General features: G+C 40.0%; 1 protein-coding gene across 2 annotated transcripts in view; it reads left to right on the top strand.

Moving 5' to 3' along the window:
* The first annotated feature begins 28 nt into the window (after positions 1-28).
* Positions 29-27944, top strand: part of ELF1 (E74 like ETS transcription factor 1) — an 84802-nt gene continuing 56886 nt past the window's right edge. The window contains exon 1 of one of the 2 annotated variants that reach the window (XM_063125976.1): positions 29-45. The gene's annotated coding sequence lies outside the window, so the exon portion shown is untranslated. Of the gene's footprint in view, positions 46-19186; positions 19245-27944 lie in introns of those variants that run through there. The other variant, XM_063125974.1, reaches the window with a different exon arrangement.

Raw genomic sequence — 27944 nt, forward strand, 5'->3', positions numbered from 1 at the left:
GGCTCTCCCTTAGAGAGGAAGAAAAAAAAAAAAAGCTGAAGCAGGGTGAGTTGGTTTCGGTTTCTGAGGAAGCGCCAGACACTGGAGTGAGGGCTTGGGGGGGGGGGGGGGCGGTGTTCCCTGTTGGACGCGCGTACGGATGGACGGTCAGTGGGTTTGTTTGTTTTACGGCCAGATCTCTCATTTTCTTTCCCCGTCCTTCTGCCTCATCGCTCCCCAGTTTTTTTGGAAAGCCTCTTGCCTCAGTCTCGCTCACCTCCAGGCTGCCCCACCCTTGTCCGAACCGTGACTGAGGTCCCAAGACGCCCTCTTTCAGCTTAAGGAGACCCTCCCTCGCCCTCGACTCAAAATCCCATTACCCCCACTCCCGACCCAAAACTTCGCTTCAGCCACCCCGTCAGGTCCCTTCCCTACTATCAGCGCCCCCCCCCCCCGTGCCGTGCCTTGCCTCCCCCCCCCGCCGGTAATCTCCCAGAATTCCCTCCTCTGGTGTGTTCTGACACGGGTTGCTTCGCTTTGCTTCGCTTCTCCTGTTTTTTCCACCACCAGTTACAAGGTGTTTGGCCTGGTTTCTACACACGCAGGAGCACGAGGAGGTAGAGTGGATTCAGTTGTAGGCCCTTAAAATTGCAGGTGGTGGGTGCGAGGAGAGGTACCGCTTTTCAGTTCTGATAAGAACGCAAGAAGAGCCACGCTGGATCAAACCGAAGGGCCTACTTCAGCCATCCGTTTAAGAACCTAGGAAGAGCCACGCTGGATCAAAACGAAGGGCCTACTTCAGCCAACCGTTTAAGAACCTAGGAAGAGCCACGCTGGATCAAAACGAAGGGCCTACTTCAGCCAACCGTTTAAGAACCTAGGAAGAGCCACGCTGGATCAGACCGAAGGACCTACTTCAGCCATCTGTTTAAGAACCTAGGAAGAGCCACGCTGGATCAGACCGAAGGGCCTACTTCAGCCAACCATTTAAGAACCTAGGAAGAGCCACGCTGGATCAAACCGAAGGGCCTACTTCAGCCATCCGTGTAAGAACCTAGGAAGAGCCATGCTGGATCAGACCAAGGGTCCATCTAGTCCAGCACTCTGTTCACACAGTGGCTAACCAGCCATCGGCCAGGGACCCACAAAGCAGGACATGGTGCAACAACACCCTCCCACCCATGTTCCCCAGCAACTGGTGCACACAGGCTTACTGCCTCGAATACTGGAGATAGCACACAGAACCATCAAGGCTAGTAGCCATGGATAGCCTTCCCCTCTAGGAATTTAAGCCAACCTCCTCTTAAAGCCATCCAAATTGGTGGCCATCGCTACATCCTGTGGTAGTGAGTTCCGTAATTTAACTATGTGCTGTGTGAAGAGGTACTTTTATTTGTCCTGGATCTGCCACGAATCAGCTTCATGGGATCCCGGTTTCTAGTATTTTTAGAGAAGGAGAAAAATGTCTCCCATCCATATTCTCCATACCATGCATATTTTTGTACACCTCTATCCTGTCTCCCCTTAGCCTCCTTTTTTCCAAGCTAAACAATCCCAGTTGATCTAACCTTCCTTCATAGGGGAAATGCTCCAGCCCCTTAATCATTTTAGTTGCCCTTTTCTGCACTTTTTCCAGCTCTAGAATATCCTTTTTTAGGTATGGTGACCAGAACTGTACACAGTATTCTAAGTGTGGTTGCATCATAGATTTACATGAGGGCAGTATGATACTGGGATTTGTATAAGGGCAGTATGATTCCCATAGTTGTCTATGGGAAGCCCACAGCAGGACATGAGCACAATACTGGTGTTTCTCAGTAAGTGGTATTCAGAGGCGTACTAGCGACCATCATTACATTTTGTGAAAATGAATTGCATAGTTACGCTATGTACTGTGTGATGAAGTACTTGTGTTTGCCCTGAATCTCCCACCCTTCGGGCCGTTTGATGCCCCCAGATTCTAGTATTATGAGAGATCTGTTTATGGATCTCTTATGATGGTAAAAATCTAGTTTATACTTCCCTATATCTATTTAAATTCTTCCGGCAACCATCCCCTCCCCCAAACTCATTAGTATATCTTGGAGTGAGGTTCTAACCAAGCAGCTTTGCATCATTTTGTTTGTTTGTTTATTTATTTATTTAGGGGACCATTAAAAATGGTGTTCCACTTTCAGTCTTTCAAATGGTACCATCCATTTTAATGTTGATTATTTTATGGCTTCTATTGTAAACTGCCCTAGGACCATCTCTTATGATGGTGACATAAACATTTCTTAAATAAATAAAATTCTGTAGTCACCATAACATTGTCCAGCTCTCCTTCAACACCTTTAGATCTAATTTCAGATATGTTGCTCCTGGGTTAGTACCCAGGGCCAAATTTGTTGCAACAGGACCACTTGTTCATGTATAAATTGGGGGATGTGGTTTTACCTTAATAGTGAAAGGTAAGCATGGCAAAGGGGTCCGGGGCATTTTCTATAGTCTGTTGCCCTGCCTACTTCTTCTTTTTCTTGTTCCTGTCTCCAAAACTGAAAGTGTACAGAGAACAAAAAACTGTCTGGAGCTGATTGAGGAGAGAACGGTTTAGCACTTCTCTCCTGCATACCCCTTTTATTGTTAAAGGAAGAGCCCACTTTCTGCTCTGTATGTGAACGGGACATATACATGAAAAGAAACATAGGAAATTGCTTTCTACTGAGTCAGCTCATTGGTCCATCTAGCTCAATATTGTCTTTGCTGGCCGGCAGTTGCTCTTCTGGGTTTCAGTCAGCATTCTTTCCCAGTCCTACCTGGAAATGTCAGGGATTGAACTTGGGACCTTCTGCATGCCCAGCATTCCAGCTGAGATGGTGTACACCCCCTCCCTAGAGTGTCTGGAAGTGGGCTAGCCCAGCCCACAGGATGATTGATTAACTACCTTTGGGGAAGCAATAGGAGCTTTTGTAGGAAAAACAGAGGAGTGTCATGGAAAAACAAAAAAAGTCACAAGGGGCTCCTAAAGGGAACTTGGGTAGTTGAACACAGCAAGTCTGAGGGTGCTTTATCTTGGAGTGCATAGAGAGAAGGGCATAATAGTCACTGGTTGTAAAGTGGGGAACAGAGAAACGTATGAGGGATGAGGAGCTCCTAATAAGAACAGGGACCTAGTTTTCACTGAAGCAGTAAATCTGGCTCTGGGCTCTTAACACTTCAGACTGCTGTTGGGGCTCACATAATGAATGCTTCTCCATACAAAAATAGAATTCTCTGCACACTAAAACCTAACATCTCCCTAACATAATTGTTTTCTACGTGGGTGAAGCTTTTCATGGAGGAACATTCATTTGCTTGAGCCTTTGTCTCTATTCAAAAATAAATGGTATAGCCCAGTTTTTAGTTTGCCATTTCAGTAAGCACCAAACTACCTGTGTTCTATGGTCCTTTCCCTTGTAATAGTTGCTCATCCCAGTCACTGTTGTTTTTTAATTCTAGAGTAGCCATATTAGTCTGCAGCAAAACCAAAATAGTGTTTTAGCACCTTTAAAGCTTAACCATATGATTGTGCCATGAGCTTTCACATGCATGAGCCTGCTTTGTCAGATGCATTGAGGACAGTAAATATGATGGATATTCATTAAAGTGTGCACAAATGGTATCATAACACAATATGATGCTTGGGTCTGGTGCGTTAGCTGCGTCTGCCCATGGTGTTGGGTAGGGAAAGAGAGATTTGCATAGCCTCAAAGACCCAGTAGGAGAGATTTTGTGGACAAACATATTTCTTCTCTTCACTGTTCCCTGTTTCCACGTCAGCATTTCTCTCTCTCTCTCTCTCTCTCTCTCTCTCTCTCTCTCTCTCTCTCTCTCTGACACAAGGGAATTCCTCAGGGAATTCCAAGACAATTTTCTCAACCTCCTTGCTCTTTCATGCAAATGTGATATCTTGCTTACCAGTTACAATACTAATATAGATAAGTATTATTTGTACTCCAAATATTTTATATATAGAATTACCATAATTCTTACAACAGTCCTGTAAGATAGGTGCATGCAGCTTCTACTCTAAGCCACTCTGCCACACCAGTTGGCATCACAAGAAATGTGTAAAGCAAATCTAATATTTCCTAATCCAGTATTTAGCAGCATAAGTAGAAAAATGTGCCCTATACAGATTAATAGTGGTATGAATGAGTTTTATGATTGCAGTATAATGAAATTGAGGCGGGGAAATTACAGTATGTGAAATACCATCTGCTCAGGTATCTAATCATGTTCAATTCATTTGCTTTCTTCTCCACATCTCCAGTTTTTCTGTCATCTCAGAATAGAGGTTAGGTTGGGCTGATCAAATGAGTGATATGCAGTATCTTGCAGGTAGTTCAGACCATCTGTGTAACAAGGATTTTAAAATTGAGAATCTTTGTTCTCTTATTCTTCAGTATAGGTGAATATGTTTATTACCCAGTGAGTATAGTAACATATGAACAGCCCTGTTGGATCAGATCAAAGGGCTATTTAGTCCAGCATTCTTTTTGCATAGTGACCAGCCTATAGGGAGCCCACAAGCAAGACAACAGTACAATAGCCTGGCTTGATCAAAGTCCCAGGAAAACTGAACAGACCCTGAGTTGGATGGAAATTACCTTTTAAAATGGAAATGTATACTTGTAATGCCAATTTTGTTTAGGGTGAAATCCTATAATCACATACAATAGAGTAAGCTCTATAGAATACAGAGGGACTTCTGAGTAAACATGTATAATATTGCACGGTTGACTTCCTCATGTATACTTTTCTTTATCTTTGTCATTTTCTCTCCACTCAATTCTTAAGGCTGCAGTCCTATACCCACTTACCTGGGTATTGAACTCAATGGGACTTACATCTCTCCATCTTTGATTTTGGGATGTATATTTACTGGAACTATAATTAGCCAGAGGAAGGAGGAAAGGGCTTACTGAAAAGTTTGCAGAATGTGCCATTAAATACAGGGATTGCTTGACTTGGCTTGTTAGAGGGGGTGGGGGAAGGTGGTTGCCTTAAGATGTGAACTGGGCGTGTACACATTACAAGATTGCATTTGTATGTAGCACTAAACCATGGTTTCACATTATGAGGTCAAGCCTGTGTGAGCCTTGGCCATATGTATGCTCCCTCTTTTCCCCTGCTTTCCTCCTTTGGCTTCACTGTGAGGAGTAGATAGGAAGCTTCTGTGTTTCATTAACTGCATTGCATCCCTAAACTGTGGTTAATCTTAACAATGGTTAACTGATACAACAGTTTCATGAATTATGGTTTGAATTTGGCTTGTTATAGTATACAGTAAGACCAAACACAGTTGAGTTCAAACATAATACTAAGATGCAATTAGTCAAAAACACTGCTCTGGAATCTGTGTTTGATAACTGAGCAGTATATAAATATGATAAATAATAAATAAATACAAGAGCAAAAGCATCTAAACAACTCCTTGTGACTATATCACAGGGGTGTGAATCATGCAAGACCCAGGTTTGCTTAAGCTTATCCTTGTAATTCTAAACCATGGTTTAAAGTTATGTGAAAAACAGCCATGGATAAAACTCTCCCACACTAGAGTCATTCAAGAGGCAGCTGGACAACCATCTGTCAGGGATGCTTTTGGATGGATTCCTGCATTGAGCAGGGGGTTGGACTCCATGGCCTTGTAGGCCCCTTCCAACTCTGCTATTCTATGATTCTATGAAAACAAAATGAAATTGGTAGTTGATTTTTGAGCCTGAGGCTTGTTAAAACATATATATTTGCCTACTCTGAAATAAGTCGACTCTTTTCTCTCCTCTTCCCTGTGCTTCCCTAAATCTGCTCTGGAGAGTCCTTTATTGCTCTGGAGGGGCTGCAGGTGGGTGGGGGAGTCCATTCCACTTGCATTGTCCATTTCACTGGAAGGTGACACAATGGGATACAAACCTTTCTGCTTGAAATTAGCTGCCTGGAAGCATGTAGGGTTAGGGAGAATTTACAAACTAGAAAATGAATCTGAAAATGAACCTGTTCGGTAAAGAAAACCTTCACTGTCTACTTATTAGTTAATTAAATTCAAGGTTGCTTTTTGGGCAAAATCATTTTTTAAAAAAAAGTTAAAGAAACTATATATAAAAGAGATAATGTAACGATAACATTATTTGGAGAAGGCTGGGTATATTGTCACATAAAGCTCCATGGGGAAATGTCAGTTTCATATATGTGATTTTCTTTTCAATAGAACCATTGGAAATGCTATCTAATGTTTTAAAGATGCAATCCTGTGCATGTTTAGAGTTGCATAGAAAAGGGAATTTCAGCAGGTGTTGTTTGTTTGCATATAGCACCTGGTGAAATTCCCTCTTCATCACAACAGTTAAAGCTGCAGGAGCCCTGCCCTCTTTTGTATCTGTGCAAAGGCAAGGAAAACCCTGTGGGGGAGTAAAAAGAAGGCAAAGGTAGAACCAGGCAATCTTCAAAACAGAATATTTACAAAAGTTTATTTACAGTGCCAAGGTGCCGCCTACGCGTTTCGAACGCAAACTGCGCTCTTCCTCAGGGCTGCTATAGAGTTTGTTAAGCCCTGAGGAAGAGCGCAGTTTGCGTTCGAAACGCATAGGCGGCACCTTGGCACTGTAAATAAACTTTTGTAAATATTCTGTTTTGAAGATTGCCTGGTTCTACCTTTGCCTTTGGCTTCTTTTTACTCTTCCTCTTTTGTATCTGGTCAAGAGGGCAGGGCTCCTGCAGCTTTAACTGTTGTGATGAAGAGGGAATTTCACCAGGTGCTACAGGCATACAAATGACACCTGCTGAAATTCCCTTTTCTATGCAACTGTTAAAGATACAGGAGCCCTGTCTTCCTTTCCATATGGTCACCTTAGTTTAGATAGAAAAAAAGTTCTATAATTCCTAGCAAGCTCCAATCAGAATGTTGGAAGTTCTAGGATTTTTTTTCTGTCTATATACGTGCATTTTTCTGTCTATATACGTGCAATCATGTCCTATTTTATGTATTTTATACTTATTGTTGTTCCTCGCCTTGTTCAGGATGGGGAGGCAGGTAAGAATTATTATTATTATTATTAAAGTGTCTGAGGACCAAGCTAGATGGTAGCAGATGCTTTCTCTTCTTTTCTGCCCTGTTCATCTGCAAAGTGAGGACTGGGATACTTAAACAATAAAAGAAACTAATAGAAGAGGGGTTCTGAGCTCTCCCTTCTTGTACACCTTATCTCCTTCAATCCATTGCTTCAGCCAGGTTTCTTCTTTCCTGAAGCACAGGAAGACACTCCCTTGTTTTACTTATAAATACTGTAAGTGAACATGCAAATAGTATGTCACATCTGAGCTGGTCCTGAGTGCACATATATATATTTGGTGTTTGAATGATTGCCACCTAGTGGATATAAATGTGTACTATATCTTAGTATATTTAAATACAGATAACATGTATAGTTCTTTTTTATTTTATGGGCAGGTGTGGTTTGCATTAATTTCCTGACAATTCATTATGTGTAGTTCATTTACTCATCAGTACAGCTTCTAATGTAATATGTGCCATTAATTAAAATTACTTGTAACTTCTGCAGGGCTTTTTATAATAAATGACCAGGCAATTACTTGCCGGAGTCATGAACTCTAGGATGTTTCCCCTTCCATTAAGTTAAACTATTATAAACTTCATTGCTGTCATAGACTTGCTTATGTGGTTCATCCTCATCTTTAGTGACTGATTTTAATTGTAATCTAACAACAAGGCACATATGGTATATGAAAAAGCAATAAGGTAGGGTAACCATATGGAAAGGAGGACAGAGCTTCTGTATCTTTAGCAGTTTTATAGAAAAGGGGATTTCAGCAGGTGTCATTTGTGTATATGCAGAACCTGGTGAAATTCTCTCTTCATCACAACACTTAAAGCTGTATGAGCCCTGCCCTCTTTTGTATCTGGTCACTCTACAAAAGAGGGCAGGGCTCCTGCAGCTTTAACTGCTGTGATGAAGAGGGAAATTCACCAGGTGCTGCATGCATACAATTGACACCTGTTGAAATTCCCTTTTCTATACAACTTTTAAAGATCCAGGAGCCCTGTCCTCCTTTTCATATGGACACCCTAAATAAGGATGTGATTCTCATAAAAGAAGGGACTGCATTGGGACTGCAGCAAATGTGCTCAAAATAAGGCTATCATACACTGAGACCATTGGTGAATAGTGAGTGATAAATTTCCTGTGTTATAGGAGATTGCATCTGGCATTGACTAGAGGCTTAGATCCTTAAAGAATTACTTTATTTTGTTTAAAGAACAACCATTTTATTCTTTTGTAATTGGGATGGGATCCAGGTTGCCCTATACATTTTTGAATTCCACAAACATCAAGTGTACATCTGCAAAGTCTTTGGCACCACCTACAACATGTGCTTCCCTTGTGGCAGTCAAATTCAATACATAGTTACTTTGTCTTTAAAATATACAATGGATCTGTTTGAGGTTTGTTTTCATTTTCTCTGTGTGTGTTTGAACTGTCAAGCTTAAGTTGTGAGAAATATGTTGCTTTGCTGGAGCTAGAAATTGACAGATTAGAATGCAGGCATTTCAGGTTTTCTTTAGTCAGAGTTGGCAGGTTCAACTCTGACCTGTAATTGGAAATATTTTGGTTAAAGAGACTGTCACTTGAAAATGTGTATAGGGCACAAAGATTGCTGTGGCACCTTAAAGAATAAATGCTTTATTATGGTACCAACTTAATAGTTTGTATGATAGTATGGCTTCTGTTAAGAACTGCCAGTTTGGCCCCGTCTTCCACAGTCAAGTAATGAATGGTAATTTTATTATGAATTTACCAGCAGCACCAATAGATGGGAGTCTGGCAAAGCAATCTGGATCTTGAGGGATGGGGGAACGACCCAAAAAATGGGATAGATTTCATGCATCTATCCCAGCCTTTCCTTACCTGGTATGTCTAACCCCTGGCACAATGCATTTGCCTCTGAGTTGAAAGATGCTTCAGATAAAACCCTGTCTCACCTCTGAATCATAAAGTTACCTGCTAGTGCAAACGTATCTAAGCGAGTCTTCAGGTGTAACCAAAGTTAAGCATGTAAGTGAGAATTCAACTTTTGTTTGTAGGTTGTTCTGTGCCAAACTGTTTTCTCTATATGTGAGAGTAGTGAGAATATTCTTATAGATCTGGTATTGTCTGTATTATAAGATGAGGGAACTGGAAGATCCTGTACAAGCACTGCACTGGAGAAGGTATTTGAACCTCAAGTAAAACTCTAGATACCACTTTAATGGCAGGGATAGGCAGACAGTAGATCAGGATATAATGGTAGATCTCTGGGTGATTTGCTATAGATCGGCAAGAATTTCTGACTCGTGGTTATTTAACAATAGCCGCTCCCCGCCCCCAAATGATATTGCTGGAATGAAGAATGCTTGTGATAACCAGGAGTGTTTGTGTGTGTGGAAGGACTGTGAGCTCTGTTTAGTTATTCCTCAAATTAAATTCTTGGGCTCAGAATTCTTTTAAGTGTATGTCTTTTGCACCAGGGCGGATCTCAGAGTTCTACTATAAATCAAAGTAGATTCTGTAGGCCTGAAGTCTGCCCCTCCTGAAAGAAGATTTGGTTGATATGTCAGCTTTGTTGCCCACTTTAGCCTTTTATATAAAAAAAGAAAAGGAATGGTTGCATGGCATAATTTATCTTTTATGCTTGACCAAGACTTTTGCAGACTTGAATCTAGCCAGTGTGCAAAGAGATAGAGTCTGTTATAGAGTCTTTAGCAAGACATCACTGGATACCTGTGACAGGAGAATTCACATTGTGATTGGGTTATTCAGTATGTGTAGAAAGGGTTCGAACATGCGTGGTGTGTTTGTGTGGAGACATTTTCCTTCTGTGGCCTTGTACAACTTTGAAAGAACAGCTGGAGCAACAACAAAGCTTGAGAAGTTGACAGATGTCATCATTGTCCCTGGAAAAAGGCAGGAACAACAGAATATCCATTAGTCAAAGAGGAGGTGCTCTAACCCCAGTGACAAAATCAGAGGAGTTTTATTTTTATTTTTTATGATGTCACTGCAAATTTTTTAAAGAGCGGCAATGGGAGCATTGTACTTTTTGCCGTCACCACTGACTTTTTAATTAAATCTCATGTTAATTTTGTCTTAATTTTCTTTTATTGTAAGCAGCTAAAATCTGCTGGTATTTTTGTCCCCGTGCCTTCTACTTTCAGTCCCGCCTACCACTGAAATGCAGCTCCTAACAGCTTTTCCATTTAGCTCTTGGATTGAAAGAGGTTCAGCACCTTGCTTTAAAGTGTGGCTTTTGCACACTTAATAGGTGAGAAATTTCCTTCATTTTCTGTTTCATTTTATTATTGCACTGAATTTCTTCTAGCACTTGTGCAAATCTTCATTTGAAAATGGATTCATTTTTATTGAACAAGGACCCAGTGCAAGTACAGATGTTTTATGGTTTCTCTCCTTCCAATTTCCAAGAATAAGAGTGATCATTATCATATTTAATTAATTGTGCATAATTTCCCATGGGGTATAAAGGACACCAAATGCTAGCTCTTAAATATAAATGTTGGATCAAACAAACTTCATACCATTACATAGGGGTGTCTCCCTCAGACTTCTTGAGGCAGGGAACATATTGCAAGAGCGGAGAAAATTGTAGAATTTCTTTGTATTTCAAGAACTGGATGAGTAGAATGAAAGGATTTCATGGTCATTTTTGCCTCTTGTCGCCCTCTATTTCTGCGTTCTTTTTATACAGAAAATGCATATGTTTGGGAATTGATATATCTACTCTGGTTAGGAAGGATCTTGGGTTTTTTTTGGAAGCCAGCTTTTTTCTACAGTTTCTTTTGTTATTCTTCTGAGCTGAGAGAACACTTGATTGTAGTGATTCTCTCTTTCACAATTTAAGAATGGAGGACTTCATATATTACACAGTTGCACAGGAATTGCTTTTATTTTATTTCTTACTTTATATTCTACCTTCCACAACATTGGTTCCTAAGGTGACTTTTATAGATAACAGTAACAATTTAAAATCTAATAAAAATAAATAAGTTTGGAATCATTTGGCATGACCAATTTGTGTGCAAGCTCATGTTATTGTTGCCGATCCTTCCTCCCAACTGGGTGATTGGTTGGGAAGGATATGTACAATTGAGTCTGACCATGTAGTTCTTCACACCTTTCCATGGCAGTATTGGATGAAAAGTGGTTGCTGGATTGCTTCCTGTGGAGAGAGAACTAGATTTCCAAGTGTGCCTTGTGGTACTAGTTACCTTAAAGCACTGAGATGCCAATTATGAACTTAAAAGATTTAAAACATTTTTTTTAGCATTTGAAGATCCAGTCACAACTTTGAATATTGAAGAGTGTGTTTAACCTCTGGTAAATAAAAAAAATACATATTACAAGAAAAGCTGGGTTCTGGGACCTGTAAAGCTTATTCAAAAAGTTATGAGAACTTACCTTACTTTGTATAATTCACTCTGCTGAATAGCAAAGAACTATACAGGGCACTGCAGGAAATTTATATGACCTCATAAATTTTATTTAGCACCCCCTCTATCTTCTGAGACATCAACAGGTATTCCCCACATGCTTTACAATATCTTAATTGTAGATAATTGAGCTAGAAATTTGCTGATTTTTAGAGCTGAAATGTTCAAGAAGTTCAATTCTGTGTCCAATGCCTCATTGTGTACTCCTATAAAACCATGGTATACCCACAGAGCTGCAAATATCTCACCTGGAAAACGTTGAGATAAATTGGCTGATTGAATAGTTTGGGTATATGGAATAGCATTTTATGTCTATCATCATAGACTGACAGAATTATGTAGTACAACTGTTGTTGTTTTTCTTGTTAAAAGAAACTTGCCCATTAATCTCAAAAGAAATTCTATTCATCAATTTAGGAAATGTCCTGGGCTATCTGAGAATATAGGCAATCAGCACACTAAATCCATAGACTCCTGTGAATCTACATCAGGAGTGGGCAGAAGATCTAACAGGATCTACTACTAGATCTCAGGCTGATTTGCAGTAAATTGACAAGGGCTTCTGAATTCCAGTTAATAGTAGCAATAACAAAACAATCTTTCCTGCTTAAATGAGGTTTCAGGAATGAAGAAAGCTTGGGGTAATGAGGAGTGATTTTTGTGTGAAAAGAATCTGAGTTGACTTCAGTTCTGATACTGAAAACTAATTCCTAGGCTTAGAATGTGCTCAGAAGCTCCCTGTTCTTTAATTCTAAGTAAATTTATTTATTTATTATTGCAATTTTTATACCGCCCAATAGCTGAAGCTCTCTGGGTGTTTTACAAAAATTAAAACCATGGAAACTATTCAAAGTATAAAACGAACAATATAAAAGCATAATATAACATACAATATAAAAACACAACCAGGATAAAACCGAGAAGCAATGCAGAAATTAATACAGATTTAAAATAGCAAAGTTAAAATTAAATTGATAGACTGTTAAAATGCTGAGAAAATAAAAGGTCTTCACCTGACATACAAAAGAGCATAGTGTAGGTGCCAGGTGAACTTCTTTAGGGAGCTTATTCCACAGCTGGGGTGCCCCAGCAGAGAAGGCCCTCCTCCTGGTAGTCACCTGCCTCACTTCCTTTTGTACTTATCTCTGGTTGGTGGTTCTTGCAGTTGTAGTAAAAAATAAATAAAGTAGATCTGACAAGCTTGAAGTGAGGTAGACATGAGTAAAATTATCACCAGATTATTTATTCTTGGTTGTGGGACTTGCATGGCCATAATTTTGAGGATTGCTAATTAATAAGTGAACTGATTGTTCAAGGGGAAAAGGTGCAAATGGCAACCAGCACAGCTAATGATTTCCCTACCAGTCCTGGAGTCAGTAAAGCAGTGCTCTCCAACCTGATTGGTTTCTGCAGATCATGTTGTACCTCTTGCCCTAGTCAAAGTATGAATTGGTTATGCAGGCTCATCAGCTGTTCATTCCATAAGACTGCCCAGCCATGTATCTGGATGGGTTGGGGAAAATTCAGCTCCTCTTGGGGTTAAAATAATTCTGTTAAGCCATTGCTCCTCCTTGAGCCTGCTTATATACAAGAGTTCTCTTAAGCCATTCATCGCAACTTTATACCAGGCTTTTGCACACACTGCTCCAAAAACACAGACAACACCCAGAAAATAGCTTGTGTCCTAGAGATTGCCAGATCCCTTGAGTAATTCAGGTATAGCAAGTCCTTTTTCCCCCCTTTACAAATAACATAATTTATGATGGAAAACATATTCTTCACATTTTTTGATAGGTTGTAGAAGGGAACGTGGGGAGAAAAGTCAGAGGCCAGTAGCAATGTTGTCATAGGGCCTAGACTTGTAAGGAACACTGCAGTGCACAGAAGCCCCACCCTAAAAACTGCTACCAAAGTTCACTTTTGTTTCTTAACCTTTACACCCAGTGTTTATGATTAAGATATGTAGGATTCATTTTCAAACTTCTGTTCACAAGCATGAAGATTAGAAAGATGTATTTTTTTTTCCTAGGGAGGTATTTTTACCTAGAGGTAATGTGTTTCAGGAACACGGATTCAGCATCACTTTCTAGGTCTGTGCAAGTAAATATTCAAAAACATAGGTAAACATTTAATAATATAAACACAATAACCAGGGTGTGAAAAGTTTTGATTAAACTTGGCAGCTAATCATAATTTTTGGTCACCACTGCCCTGCCTTCACGTTAACAGGGACAAGTCATATGCCTAAATTATCCTTAGCTCTGGTCATATTCCTCATGGGACAAAGTTGTGCCCTCAAGAGACACAAGGTTGTCAGAGCCAGTTTCAATGGTGCTCTAGAAGCCATGGTGGCCTCAGACTGCCAGATGCTTCCCATCCTGTTGCAGGATCTCTGCAAGAATACTATTAGATGTGCTCTGCTCATGTCTATTATGGTCATCGACATTTCCCAATAGGAAAAAGCAGGGTGGAGGAAAGTGCTGGCCTGGGTAGTGGAAGTGTTTTTGCCATTGTGCTGGCATTCTAACTCTATTTATGATCACTGTGGCAACCGGCTTGTGACTCCCTGACAAGAATTGTCTGTAATTGGTCATTCTGAATTTTATATTCCTTTTTTCTCTTTGCTTGCAATCAAATTGAATATAATATTTTAGGTTTCTGAGTTCTTTTCTCGACCATTTAGCAAAAACATCATTTAGTACATGTTAGATGTGTTAACTATAACTTGTGCAGTATGAATATTTAATTACTGTGCTTTTCAGCCCCATTCCCTATTATGATACAATAGTTGTCCATCAATCTAAGAGCTTGCAAGGTGTGTATTCATGCTCTAAGTAGATGAACAAACAACTGTATGAAATGCTATGCCGTGACAAATAGGCAAAGTGCACTAGTTGGAAATTCTGCACAGAAGCCAGTCCTGCCTATAGCTGGCTTTTGTGCTCTTGTTGCAGTAGAACTGCATGTGCAAACACAATTGCTGTTTCTGGGTAAGGCCAAAAACAATCCATCTAAGATTAATTTCTTAGGCTACTATTCAGAGTGTCTGTTCTTCCAATATTTTTGTAAAGAATAGTCTTGCTGGATCCATCTACTCCAGGTGTGGGGAATCCTCTTCAGCCCAAGTGCTGAATTCCCATCTGGGAAAGGTCTCGGTGTGTGTGTATGTATATGTATATACACATTCCATCTGTGGGAATGGCCAAAGGCGCTATCAAATTTGGTCTGCCAAATTATGACTACTACGATTGTAAGTCTACTGAGAAGTAAGCAGGAAAAAAGACTCTGCATGTCTACTCAGAAGTAAGCAGAACTGACTCACTCAGCAACGCTTACAAATAGCATCTCAACTACCAAGCATTTCCCCCTTGCTGTACAGTGGCACAGTCAAGAAAAACTCTGATCATCTGTTCATTGGAGAGAAGAGCTTTTCCCTGCTGGAAGGAGGGGCAGAGCTTAGGGAAGAATCTATCAGGCTGTAGAGAAACCCCATGGGCTGTTTTCAGCTCACAGGTGGAGGTTACTCCTCCCTGATCTAGTCCATTATTTTGTTTCCAACTGTGCCAGCCATTTTCCTTTGCAAACATAGAAGCAGAACATGAAAACAGTGACTGACCCCTGATGTTTTTCCCGATATACTGCTTCCGTACTTAGAGGTTTTATTTAACGCTTAGACCACAAGTGCAGAATCCCTGGCCCATTGGCCTAATTTGGCCTGGCAGATTAGGTCTGCAGATTAGGTCTCAATTTTGTCTGCAGAGCCTCCTGGGGTTCCTGAAGTAGGTGGAGCATAGCTTCTAAGCCCCACCCCCTTGAGGAACCCCTCCCCCAAGGGAATCTGGACTGTTATCTCCAATCTCATTGGAGGATGTGAGTGCCAGCCAAGACTTTCTTCTTGTGCCTCTCACTGAGCCCAGTGGAGATGGTGAGAGGTGCGTAGAGAAGGCACCTGACTCTCTCGATGCTGGAAGGAAATGTTTGCCCCAGAGCTGGGTGGGTCCATTCATGCACCACTTTCCATCTCTATCTGGATGAAAAGTGGCATCTGCTCCTCCCAGTGCTGTTCAAGTCCCTTTCTCCGTGCTTTGCCTCTCCTCAGCACAGAGAAAGTGAAAATGGGCAAGTGGTGCAGCAATGACATTAGTGGGCCTAGTCATAGCCATGAGCATCATCTGGTCTACCAAGGGCCTAGGGGTCAATCTGGGCTTCCATTTAGTATTACACCTATCACTGGCTGTTAGCAATATCTTTCATTAATTGATAAATTGCTTTTTAAAAGATTACAAGATTGTGGTAGTGAATTTTCTCAAGTTTGTTATGCATCTGTATGTACTTCTTTATATTACTTTTTGGGTAAATTCAGTAGATGATGCATTTCCGCTATAGCATATTTCAGCAACCTCCTTGGAATGTGTAGAATGGCTGAACACCTGCTGGTGATATTTTGTTTTATTTGTCATAATTTACAGGGAACCCCCTACTTTACAGCTCTTGGGCCAGATCCTTTTGACTGAAACAATGTGGCTATTCCCTTTTTGAAGATAGAAAATATTGAAAATTTTAATATTAATATTTGAAAAATAAAGCTGACTGGCCAATGCTATTGGCACAGGTACATTTGCTTGCTTGATTTAGCTCATACTAAATATTTCAGCTATGAAAATTAGCATTTTGCCTCTACTATATTATCAATAGAAATGTTTAGCATGCTAGTGTAAAAACAGCGACTGGAAGTAATAAAAACTTGTACTAAGATAACATCAGGTGCTATTTTTATAGATGTAAACCTTTAGTAGTTCTGGTTACAAAATGATGTGTATATTTCAGTTTTAATTCAGATGTAATATTTTGGCAGCCGTTTTATACTTTTACATTTCTATTTTTTAAGGCTCAGTTGTCACAGAAGACAGGTTTATATACCAAACTATGTGCCAGTTAATGCTTACATTGCAGCTTACAGTGCAATTCTATTTAGGACTGCTCAATAGCTTCGGCTATTGGGCAGTTTAAAAATGCAATCAATAAAAAGAGTATAGGATAGCAGCTTTAGGATGCAATCCTATTCATGCTTACTCAGAAAAAAAGGCCTACAGCTCCCAGCATGCTAGCTGGTGAATTTCATAATAGTTTTGTTCCTCAAATAAAATTCATTTGGTTGCCATTTTGTATTTTTTCAACTTAGGCTTCTAAAAATGTTTGGGGTAAGTTTAAAAGGGTGTGAGTAACAGTGAAATAAAAGCTAGGAGGGGTGGGGGAGAAAAAGTGAGGCTGGGAGGGGGAGAAACAGCAAGCTAGAATGAGGCGGAGAGAAATATAGTTTGAGGGTGGGAGGGAAGTGGAAATAATGAAGCAAAGGGTTGGAGGAAAAAGAAAGAGCAAGTCTAAAAGCTAGGAGTGAGGAGAAATAGCAAGGGCGAGGAGAAATAGTGAGGCTGAGAGCAGAAAGAGTACATGAGGAAAGAAGTGTATGGGTTGAAGAATCATAGAATAGCAGAGTTGGAAGGGGCCTACAAGGCCATCGAGACCAATTGAGTGGGGCCAGGAAGCAACTCTTTCTTATTCTTCTTCCCCCCCCCCCCCCCGAACAGCTGATCAGCAGCAGGGTCAGGATTAGGAAGGTGAACCTGGCGTCCTAACCCTTTTCGAAGTTTTTATTGAAGGGCGTGGGGAGTAGAGAGCCTTGTTGATGCAGTTGGAGGCCCCTTACTCTCCCCACGTTAGAGATCTGGCTGTAAGATATGTGAAGTGCTATAAACACTTATAAAATGCTATATAAATGTTAGATTACTATTCAGCTGCAGAATGTGGATTAATACATGATTAAATCAGGTATTGGTTATCGCTTACGAGTTATTTAAAAACTGTTGCTTTTTGAATTTGAGCTAAAGAAATTAAAAGGTAACCATCATAGCATTCTGTCAAGGTGATTTTTTAAAACACCACCACCACCACATTATACCATTTGTGGATATGATTGCTAGGAGCACTGTGTTGTTGTTCTTCTATCAGTTCCACATCTGTTCAGTTTTATGGGCTTATTTTTCTATGAGAAAAATAGGGGAAATGTCTTGTTTTTGTGAGATAGGAGTGAGCATTTAAGTCCGTTGAACTTACAGCTTCTTCTAATTTCCACAAATGCATAAGCATTGCTCTCTAGGGATGTTCTTATGGAGGACTATATTGTAAACTCTATAAAAGCCCTAGAGATAAATATCTAAAGAGACACCTAGTACAAGCAGCCAATATTAATGACATGGATAAAATTATTTACCTGCTTACAAATTCATCTAAGTCCATTCTATTAAACATAGCTAGGTTTGCAGTTAAAGCAGCTCAGCTTAGAACTGCGAAAGAGGACAATGACCTGGTTTAGGATATGGGCCGCTATAATTTATATCCTGATTAATTAATGGAACTGTAATTAATATATATTATTGTGACCTAACTACTATAATACTCTGTTTTATATGTTGTACCTTGAGGTGTCTATTGTTGTTGTTGCTGTTGATGATGTTGGCTAAAACCTATTTTGGTTGCATAATAAAGATTTGGATTTGGACATATAGCTTCTTAATGGTGCCTGTTTGCAGCTGTGGTCTGCAGGGAATGAAATCCTGAGTGGGTGGGTAGCAAGGAGAAAAAGGAATAGCTGCTGCTCACCCACTTGGCCTCCCCTCCCGCCTCTAATCCCCAGTTGGGTTACTGCTTCTCCTCCTAGTTGCTGTGCAAAAGGCCTGGTGTCAGCTGTCAGTTGTGGGGGCCCTGACGGTGTGTGACATCTGGCAGATGCTTACTGATGCTAACTTCTGACATGGACCTGGTGCCACCTTCAGGACTGAATCAGCAGCTGCTTTACAGTGTCTCCTGCCTCTTGTCCCTCCTTGCTAGATTTCACTAGAATGGATTTGGTATTTTTACCTTCCTGAATCCTTTTTCTGACTGGGCCATTTCTCCTTGTCCCAGGTTCCATGTTCGAAGGGTTGCTTCTCTTAATACTTCAAAAAGACACTTGTCATGCTGTATGATGCAAATGTAAAACAGGGACAGTAATTGTTTTTTGGGTTTTTTAAATTTCCTTTCTTGTATCCTCACAAGTAGATCTGATTGTAACCGAATTTGACTCTCTTCCCCAGGGATACAAGGTTAGGCGTGTGAGAAATGGGAGGCGTGTACAGAATAATTACTACTTTGACAAATATTACGGCTTCCTTTGCAATTTAAGTTATTTTTTTATTGAAATTAATTAGTTTAAACAATAATTATACAAGGTTATGTTAAGCTGATTTTCAGTATAGAAGCTTTAGTGACTGATCATTAACTTCTCTGATCACTGAAATACTTCCATTTATTTAGCAAACAGAGTGTAGGCAAGTAGATCTGATAGTGCTGCGTAAATTGCACTGGCCTTTCTTTGTCCACTTGTTGAGCGTTCTGTCTGTGCATTTCACTTTGCTTCAGCAATTGTTCGGCCTTTGCTCTTGCTAGTTAAGGTGTGGCTGGCTGATTCAGGTTGTTCTCTCTTTCCCCTCTTACCTGAAGATTTGCATGTTTGACCTGGCGGAGTAATTGGGCCCACAGCAACCTGGGCGTGCCTCTCTGAGAAACACTTAGTTTCATGTATGAGTCATAAGCTGAAGCACAGACACCACTTCCCCAATCTACAGTAGCCATTTTAACTGCACAAAACTGTTGGATTTCTTGTTACTATCTAGCATTTGGGACCCTGCAAGCAACTTAGATCAAGGTAATTTTTATTGATTTGATTTGATAAAGTGTCTATAATTTGGATTTTAATAATTGTAGCAAAGGATTATGTGTACCTGCTGAGTTTTTAAAAACAAACATGGCTGTGTGCTTTTGACTCAGTAAATGAAACTGAGTCCCATGCTTAATTGCATTTAGGGGAGAATAGGGAACACAGAATGTAATATGAAGTGTTTTGTATTGAAATGTTTCATTTGCCAGGAAAGAAAATTTCTGTTTGGGAGCATAGAGCTGGAAAACTAAAACTTCCTTTTGCAGCTCAATTAGTTTGATTGGATGAAAAGTGAAAATGACTTTAAGGGGGCTTGTCAGCCTTACTGTTTCATGGATAAATAAAATCTAAAAAGCATTTTATGCTTTTGAATGAGGAGGACAAGAATGTAGTAGAAATAAGCTGTGGAAAGCCAGAGTGTGCTACAAAGAAATGCACTTCAGGTATGACCTTTACCTCTAAGTTAAACACAAATACATTCTTGTTTATAAAACAGGCAGTATGTGTTTGTGTGGTGTTTTAAAGAATGGGATAGAAGGGGTTGCTCAAATGCTTGAGATGGCACATTAATAAAATAGTTGGGTGATACTCTAATAGTTGGTTATATTCTGATTCTGTGCCCTTAAGAGAAAGGTGGAATTTTCTTGTATGGTGTATTTTCTGTAATTCTTTGTCACTCATCTTTGCTATGCTTCAGAAATTGGTTTGCAGTTGTCTTGTTCCTTAAAGGTGCTGTTGCTTTGATATTGAGGAGGAAGGTTCAGCAATGGTATTCTGCAAAACAATATTGTATTGCAGAAAAGGATTTGCGTGGTGACATTTGGCAGAGGTCTCAAGTTGAGACTAAGGAGTGTAAATGCTGCATTTAGAGGCTGTTTCTAAGAGTAGGCTGAAATTACTTGTTTCATATCTTCAACCTGCCAAAATATTATTTTTCCCTTAAGGGTATTAGATGGGATTTCTGCCTATCTTGTTCTTTTGGCCAGTATTTGAAGACTTGTCTGAGAAAGCCTAGCCTCTTTCTTTCCCTTTTTCAACTGAAAACAAAACTTGCTCAACTTTTATAATTGGGTCAGATTTCTCAAAACAGAAGATGTAATGCTAGAGGAAAAGCTGCCAATAATGTTGTCAGAATGTGTGGGAATACAATCACACTGTTCATTGTAGCATTAGAGCTACTACCACCTTTACCAATATGTAAGGCTTAAAGGTAGTGCTCGGTGTGTGTGTGTGTGTGTGTGTGTGTGTGTGTGTGTGTGTGTGTGTGTGTGATGCTGTTGAATTTTGGTTACTGCTGCTGCTTCGTTTCAGCCTTTTGTTAAATTCTCTAGTAGCTTTTCAGTGTCTAGTATTTTATGTTGTAGCATTTCCTAGCTTTTAGGAGCCTGTGTAATTGATATTTAGAAATAATTAGGTGGACCACATTTATGCCTAGGATCTAAAGAACTGTATATTTAGTTCTCTATATCTAGGACAGCTTTAGGGTATTATTTTTGTCAATATCAGATATCTCTGTCTACATGCCACATAGGAAACCTCTTTTGAAACTGAGAGGACTTGAAGAGCAGTTTGGGATAGGGCAGGTGTATGTGTGTGTGTCCTGTTCAAAGAAAGAGAACAGTTAAAAAAGAGAGTTCGCAAGCCTTTTAAAGCTTGTGTATCACTAGGTGTGATACAGAAGTTCTGTGATCTGGATCTCCTGCTGTTAAAAAATACAGCTGGGCTGGGGGGAAATCATAACTGGTCCATGGTGCTGAGGGAACACAGTTAACCCTCCTCTATGCCAGTTTCTCATTTCAAAATACCCCCTTCCCAGTAGTCGTTTCCCCCATGGAGGAAACACTTAATATGGGTACCTTGTGGGTTAGATAAATTTAGAAGTGGACAATTTTAATAAGAAAATGCTGTGAGGATGGAGGGTGACCCCCCCTTCCCATATGTAGTGATCCCAATTGGATCACCTTCATGGCTGTTACTAACTACTTGAAAAGCACAGGTTCCCCCACATCATGTCTAGTTTGGACAGGGTAAAAGTTGAAGAGAATTTTTCATTTAGATTATGTGGCGTTAACAAAAGTTAATTTTTAACATTGGTATTGAAATGACCATTAGAAAATCTTCTCTGATGTGCTAACATTTGTTCATTTTATACAAATACTTAAGTTCCAAATTGTTGGAAGTATTTAACAAAAAAGGTTAAGTCCAGTACGAAACATCCTTGATTCTGGTTACAGCAGCCCAGACAGCTGGTGCTATTTGTGCTTTGAGCAAACTGTTACATCCAGCCTCTCAGATACTATCATGGAGGTAAAATGTAAGGAACAGAATAGAATGTATTATTTATTTATAATATTTATACACCGCTCCATATCTAAAATAGATTCCAGAGCGGTGCACCTAGGAATAAAACAGTAAAAAGGAAGAAGATTAAAACAGCAAATTAAAGTTGTTCAATTTAAAACAAAGGACTAATAAAAACAGTAGCTGGTCAGTTGAGGAATGCTTCCTGGAAAAGAGTCATTTTCAGGAGGTTCCAGAAGCAGCATAGTGTTAGTGACTGCCTGATCTCCAAGGACATGGAGTTCCAAAGAGAAGGGGCCACCACATTAAAGGCTCTTCTCCTGGTGGACTCCCATTGGGCCAAAGGTCCATGTCAATCCACGAGGAGCATGCCCTCCAAAGACCTCAGTGACCGGGCAGGTTGTTAAGGTAGAAGACTCTCTTAGGTATCCTGGCCCCAGGTTGTTACGCCTTTGTACACTAGTACCAAAACCTTAAACCTTGCCCAGTAGCCAACAGCCAGCCAGTGCAATTCCCTCAGCAAAGGAGCTATATGCTGAAAAGAGGCAGCTCCCTGCTGCATTCTGCACTAGCCCCACCTTCTGGAGCAGCCCTAAGGGCAGCCCCACATCTGCACAGAAGTATCAGTGATGTCCTTGTTTGTTTGAGGTATTTATATGCTGTTTTTCAGGGGAACCTTAAAGCTGTTTACATAAAAAAATTTTTTTTAAATAAGCATGAATAAAACTGTAGAAATAAATTGGTAAAGCCTCTGAAGAGCCAAAGCTCTCCTTCCTAAAGTGAAATAGCCCTTAAAAAATCTCTATGGGGCACCCTCATTATTGCAGCTTTTATTGAATTCTGAACTCAGGTCACCTCTGAACTCAAACCACCTCTGTATGCTTGAGATAATGACCTATTAATCAATATTTACAGAGTAACTCTATTCACAGGTGAAAAAACAGACTGTTCTGTTGAGAGCCTATAGTTAAGCCTTCATTGAATAAATTGTGGGCTTTGGTTAAGATTTGGATTTTTGAAGAGAAACTGTGGATTGGATCCAGTGTTAGTCTGACTTAAGTACTATTCATTTTAGCGAGTCTCCTCTTTAGGACTAACACTACAACCCATTTTAACAAATAGAATCCTTAAGAAGTTTTTGAAAATGTTGGCACTTATCCACCACCCCCTCCCCCAAAAACCCTTGACACCATTGTTGTCATTCTATGCTTTGGTGATTACTTCAAAAACTGCGGTTTCCATCATGCTCTGTTCTAAACTAACTCTTACATCTTGGTTCTCCTTTTCTTGCAAGATTTCATAGAGAACATCCCACTACTGCAGCTGTCTCCTGCTGTTGCTGGTAAACTGCTGATCCATTTGATAGGGTCAGAAGTGTGTGGCATGTGTGTGTAGAGTAACTAGTGTCTGGAGTAACTAGTTTTTCATTACCCGGACTAGCAACCAGCACAGACTCTAACAAACTGAGCAGGTTGATAAAAGGTTTGCCAGATCGTATCCTTAAGTAGGCACCATGCAAACAGAGCTTGCTATCATTTAGCAGCTTACTTATAGTGGGTTGACAGGTATGGACTGAAAGGGAGTAGTTGGTGGCTCAGCTATTGGTCTGAGGGCAGCCAGCTACTGATCACCAGTTTATGTTTAAAAATGTCACCCTTCTATTATAAATAGTAAACATATTTTCCTTCTTTAACACATCTTATAAGGAAGAATAAGTAGGAGTGCTGCTCTTGTAAACGGCCATCTGTCATAAGTACATTAGCCCTTTAACGTTTCACACATGTCTATTTTGAAAGAAGAACTTAGACCAAATTCTTCAGAAATGCAGATCAGTCTAGCTAGTTTGAGGCACCATAAGGCTGAGGATAAGTCCAGGTGTTCTTCCCCGGCTTTCATGCCTTCCTACAAAGGCAATTACCTTGATTGCAGATGTAGATTAAGCTACCTGGAGTGCAGAATTCTGGATAGGTTGAAGCTATCCCTCAATAACTCTGTGCTGTGTCAGCCCCGGATGCAGTTGCCCTTTCTTTCCTTCACATTCTGGTCCCACATCTGAGGATATTCCCACATCTGAGGATTCAGCTGGGAGATCACTTTCTTCATGCCCGGTTACCAGTTATCTTCGGGGGGATGGCATGAACAATAATAGGTGCTATTGAATTCTAGTTGCTTCCTTAAACTTACATATAATGTAAATGTGATGTATCCCATTTATTCTCTGACTGTCATAAAGGAAGATCTACATTCTGAGTAGCATAAAGAAGTGCCCTCCACCTGCATTCCCTGGATAGATGGGAATGAAGGAAAGCGCATCCCTTTCATAAACAGAGAAAAAATATGAGCGTCTCTTGCTGAAGATGTGTCACCTTCTCAAGTGGTGTGTTTACTTGTAATTTTTACTCAGGTAATGTTAAATTACAACTATTGCAGTTATCAAGACAGTGGGACGATTTGCACGATCAAACAAGCAACCTCCATGATGTCTTGTTTTATTTGGAGGTGCATGTTGGCCGCTGTTTCCCTAATTACTTGTCCCGGTGCAACTTGTCAAGTTGTCCAAACCTGGGCAGAATGGCTTGTTTGAGGGGGGAATCCTCAAATAACCCTCCAACAGTTCCCCCCTCAAACAAGCCATGCCATATGGGTTTGGACAATACAACAAGCTGTGCCTGTTTCTCTTCATATCTTTTTGGCTTCATGATATATTGAATTGCCTACTCTTTTATCTTGACCTCTATGTGATGAAAAGCTTCACCAGGCTGCTAGTTTCTGCAGGTTGTGTTGCTGCTAAGGCTAGACCTAACTTTTCCCTCCTAGTGTGCTGACATCCTTAGATATTCTACTATATTCTGTACTGAAGTATTTATATGTGATAAAATAGCACCTGTAGTATAATAACGATGTTTTATGTGGAGCAGATGCTCTTTATGCAACCTTCCCTAACCTTGCAATGTAACTCCCAGCAGTTCTGATCATTGGCCATACAGGTTGGGACTAATGGAAGTTGTAGTCCAAAACATCTGGAGGGCATCAGGTTGACGAAAATTGTCTTAATATATGAGACCCTGGTTTTAATCCTTGGAATGTCCACTAGGGGTTCTGTTAGAAAAGGTGGTACTAGCCATCTTCTTGAGGGAATCAGAGATAAAAGCAACCCAGATCTTGTCCTGACCACTTGTCCAGACCACTTCAAGCTTCAAACTGAAAAAAAAATTAACCCTCTTGTAAAAGAAACCAAATAAATAGGCCTGTGTGTACACCACAATCAATAGGCACCTCAGTTGGGCCTAAAATGGCCATAACTCAGTCTTGATGTGAAATTTCAGGGTTTTAACCTCCTCAGGGCAGAATTACATACTGAATTACAGAATTACATCTTCAAATGCAAGATTCCGGTGGAGAACCCTGTCTTATTTAGGAGCAATGTGCTTGTGGATGCTGCCTCATTGGTCCTGCTTGGCTCCTCTTGCAAATGGGAGCATCTAAACAAACCATGGAACTTCCATTCGTGTTTTCATTACATCTGAATGGGGGATTTTGGCTTTTCTTTCTCTAAACAAGTCAGAGTTACAAGCCAACAAGTCTGCCATGTTTGGCAAGACACAAGCCAGAATCCCTGGGCTGGACATTATGATAAACAAACCACAGACTGTATGTGGTTTGTTTCGCTGCCCCGTCTTGCAGGAGGAGCCAGCAGGAGCAGTTGTGCAGTCTGCACTAGCACACTGCTCATTATCAATAATCCAGGGTTCAAGAGAATCTGGTTTACTGAAAACACCTATTATAAATACTTCTTTGATTTTTTATGAGGAGATGTATTCTTATTTTACACAATTCAGCATGTTAGACTGCAGTCTGAAAGAGAACACCAGTGCAGAGGAGAGGGGCTTCTTTCCCCTTTCCCCTTATGCTGTCTTCTTGCTTAAAATGCCCCCAGTGTGGGGACGTTTACAGAGGGGAAATAGCACCAGGAAGGGGCTACAAAGCCACCAGTGCCCTGTGCTAGTCTTTTACTTCAAATTGCAACCTCGATGCCTGCTTTGCATAAAGTTGTTTAAAAATCTTAAAAAAAAAACAAAAACAGTTCTATTGACCTTCCAACTTAGTATTTTCAGTGGAGGAGTTGCATCTCAAGACAAAAATACAGAAGCTTGGGGGTGAGGGCTCTTGGTATAAAAAAACAATTTCAACTATTTAGTTTACCTTTTTCATCTTTTCCTTCCTAACCCTTTTCTATCCATTTACAAGAAGGATAAATAATAGGGAAATATTTTTACTCACAGTGAAGCAGTTATTGAAAGCAGAATTGTTTGTGCTTAGGATATAGTTAATCTTCTTATATTATGATGTGTAATAATCACTGTTACAGTACATGTTTTGTGTTGTGCATGTGATCTATTTTTATATTTGTTTAGTTATAATAAAAATAGAATATATTTTTTAAAAAAGCCAGAAGGGTGTGGCAGCAGCAGAGGAGCTATTTTTTTTTTTACAACACTCATTCCCACTCGTCTTCCCATTCTAAATGTTCTTTTAGCCTTTCTCTTTCTGTGAGAGGGAGAGAGAGAGAGAAGTGGACACCAATATATATATATATATATGTGTGTGTGTGAAAGAGGGCAACAGTCTCACCCTGGAGAGTCCAACTGAGTTCCACTGGACTCCACCCTCAGGGTGTCCAGACCTCAGCCTCCAGAGACCAATTGACTCAAACTAGCCAGCTTGGTCTTGCTCCTTCCACCAACTTTGACCTGAAAATAGCGAGCATGGTGTAGTGGTCAGATTGTTGGACTGGGACTCAGGAGATCTGAGTTCTATTCCCCACTTGGGCATGAAGCTCGCTGGTTGTCTTTGGGTGGGCTAGTCATTGGCCCTTAGCCTAAGCTACCTCACAGGGATGTTATGAAGATAAAATAGAGAGGTGGGGGACTATATAAGCCACCTTGGGTTCCTTGCAAGAGGAAAAAATATGGGTTATAAATATAATAATACATTTTAAAATTCCTGCTCAAGAGCTGTTACTGAAGATTAATTTTTAAAAAATCTATTGATTTTTGAATGTTCAATATTCTACATGTTTTGTATCCTATACATGCTTAATCAGAAGCAAGTCCCACTGGGTTCAGTGGAACCTACTCCCAGATAATTGTATATAGGATTACAGCCTTAATTGTGAAGAATGACTCCTAGATTTTTCAACCAATGCAGCCAACAATTAACTTAAATTGAAATATAAGGGCGTACCTTGGTCACTTCAGCAGAGTCATGGAACTCCTTTCCTCCAGTTATTTGCCAGAATTGAAATACGTTTTTGTAACATCTTCATTTTTGCCTGGGTTTTAATAGCCAGTACTAAATTAGGAAAGTAGAGATTATGCTCTTAAATATGTTGTATTAATAAATGGATGTGCATTTTAATTATGACCTTGGAATGGGTCAGGCCAGGAATTTGCTTAGATAGCTTCTTATACTTCTTATTCTTCTTCATTATGATCACATAATGTTTGTGAATGGATGATATGGTTCATGCCAGATGATTTAGTCTATAGCATAATGCATATTTAGATATTGTGAGAGGTCTAGTTGTTTTTTTGCATATATTGCTTCGATGGTTGGAGCTTCAGCTATTGCGCAGAATAGAAATGAATAAATAATTTTTGCGTTTCATGGAACTTAAGCAGCAACATTTTGTATTGGGGATGGGGTGGGGTAAGAATTTAGTCCTCAGTGCATGACTTGGGTAGTGATACGTGGAGTAGTACGGTTGCATGAATGGTCTTGACATCTGTTGGATAGAAGTGTCTGTGGATAACAGTACTGAGACCAATATCACTTTGTGACCATGTAAAGAACGTTAATTTGAGAGAGAGAGAGAGAGAGAGAGAGAGAGAGAGAGAAGCTGTGTGTTTCTCTCATAGTACAGTTAACATTGGGGAACATTCATAATAGTTCTTTACATTTCACAAAAGCAGTGAACACAAGCAAGTCTGTTTTGGTTTAGCATAGCATCTAGGACTGAGCTATAAATCAGGAAGTACCAGTGTGAATCTGCCATGATTTCAACATGTGGCCTTAGCAAGCTTTTCTCTTTCAGCCTCAGTCCTGCCATCTGCAATGTGGACTCGATGGCCTTATAGGCTCCTTCCAACTCTACTATTCTATGATTCTGTGATAATAATATTGACTTGCCTTACACAGGGAATTACAACACATCTGAAGTGCATTGAAGACTTTAAAATGCTGTACAAATTATTATTATTATTATTATTATTATTATTCCCCCAGATAAGTCTTGCGTGCTTTCAAACAAAAAGCCCTTAGCACTACCAGTTAGAAGACAATGTGCAGCAATTCCATCTTCTTTTCTTCACAAGTATATTTCCTTTC

This window comes from Elgaria multicarinata, chromosome 5 (assembly GCF_023053635.1).
Source record: "Elgaria multicarinata webbii isolate HBS135686 ecotype San Diego chromosome 5, rElgMul1.1.pri, whole genome shotgun sequence".
Taxonomy (NCBI): Eukaryota; Metazoa; Chordata; class Lepidosauria; order Squamata; family Anguidae; genus Elgaria; species Elgaria multicarinata.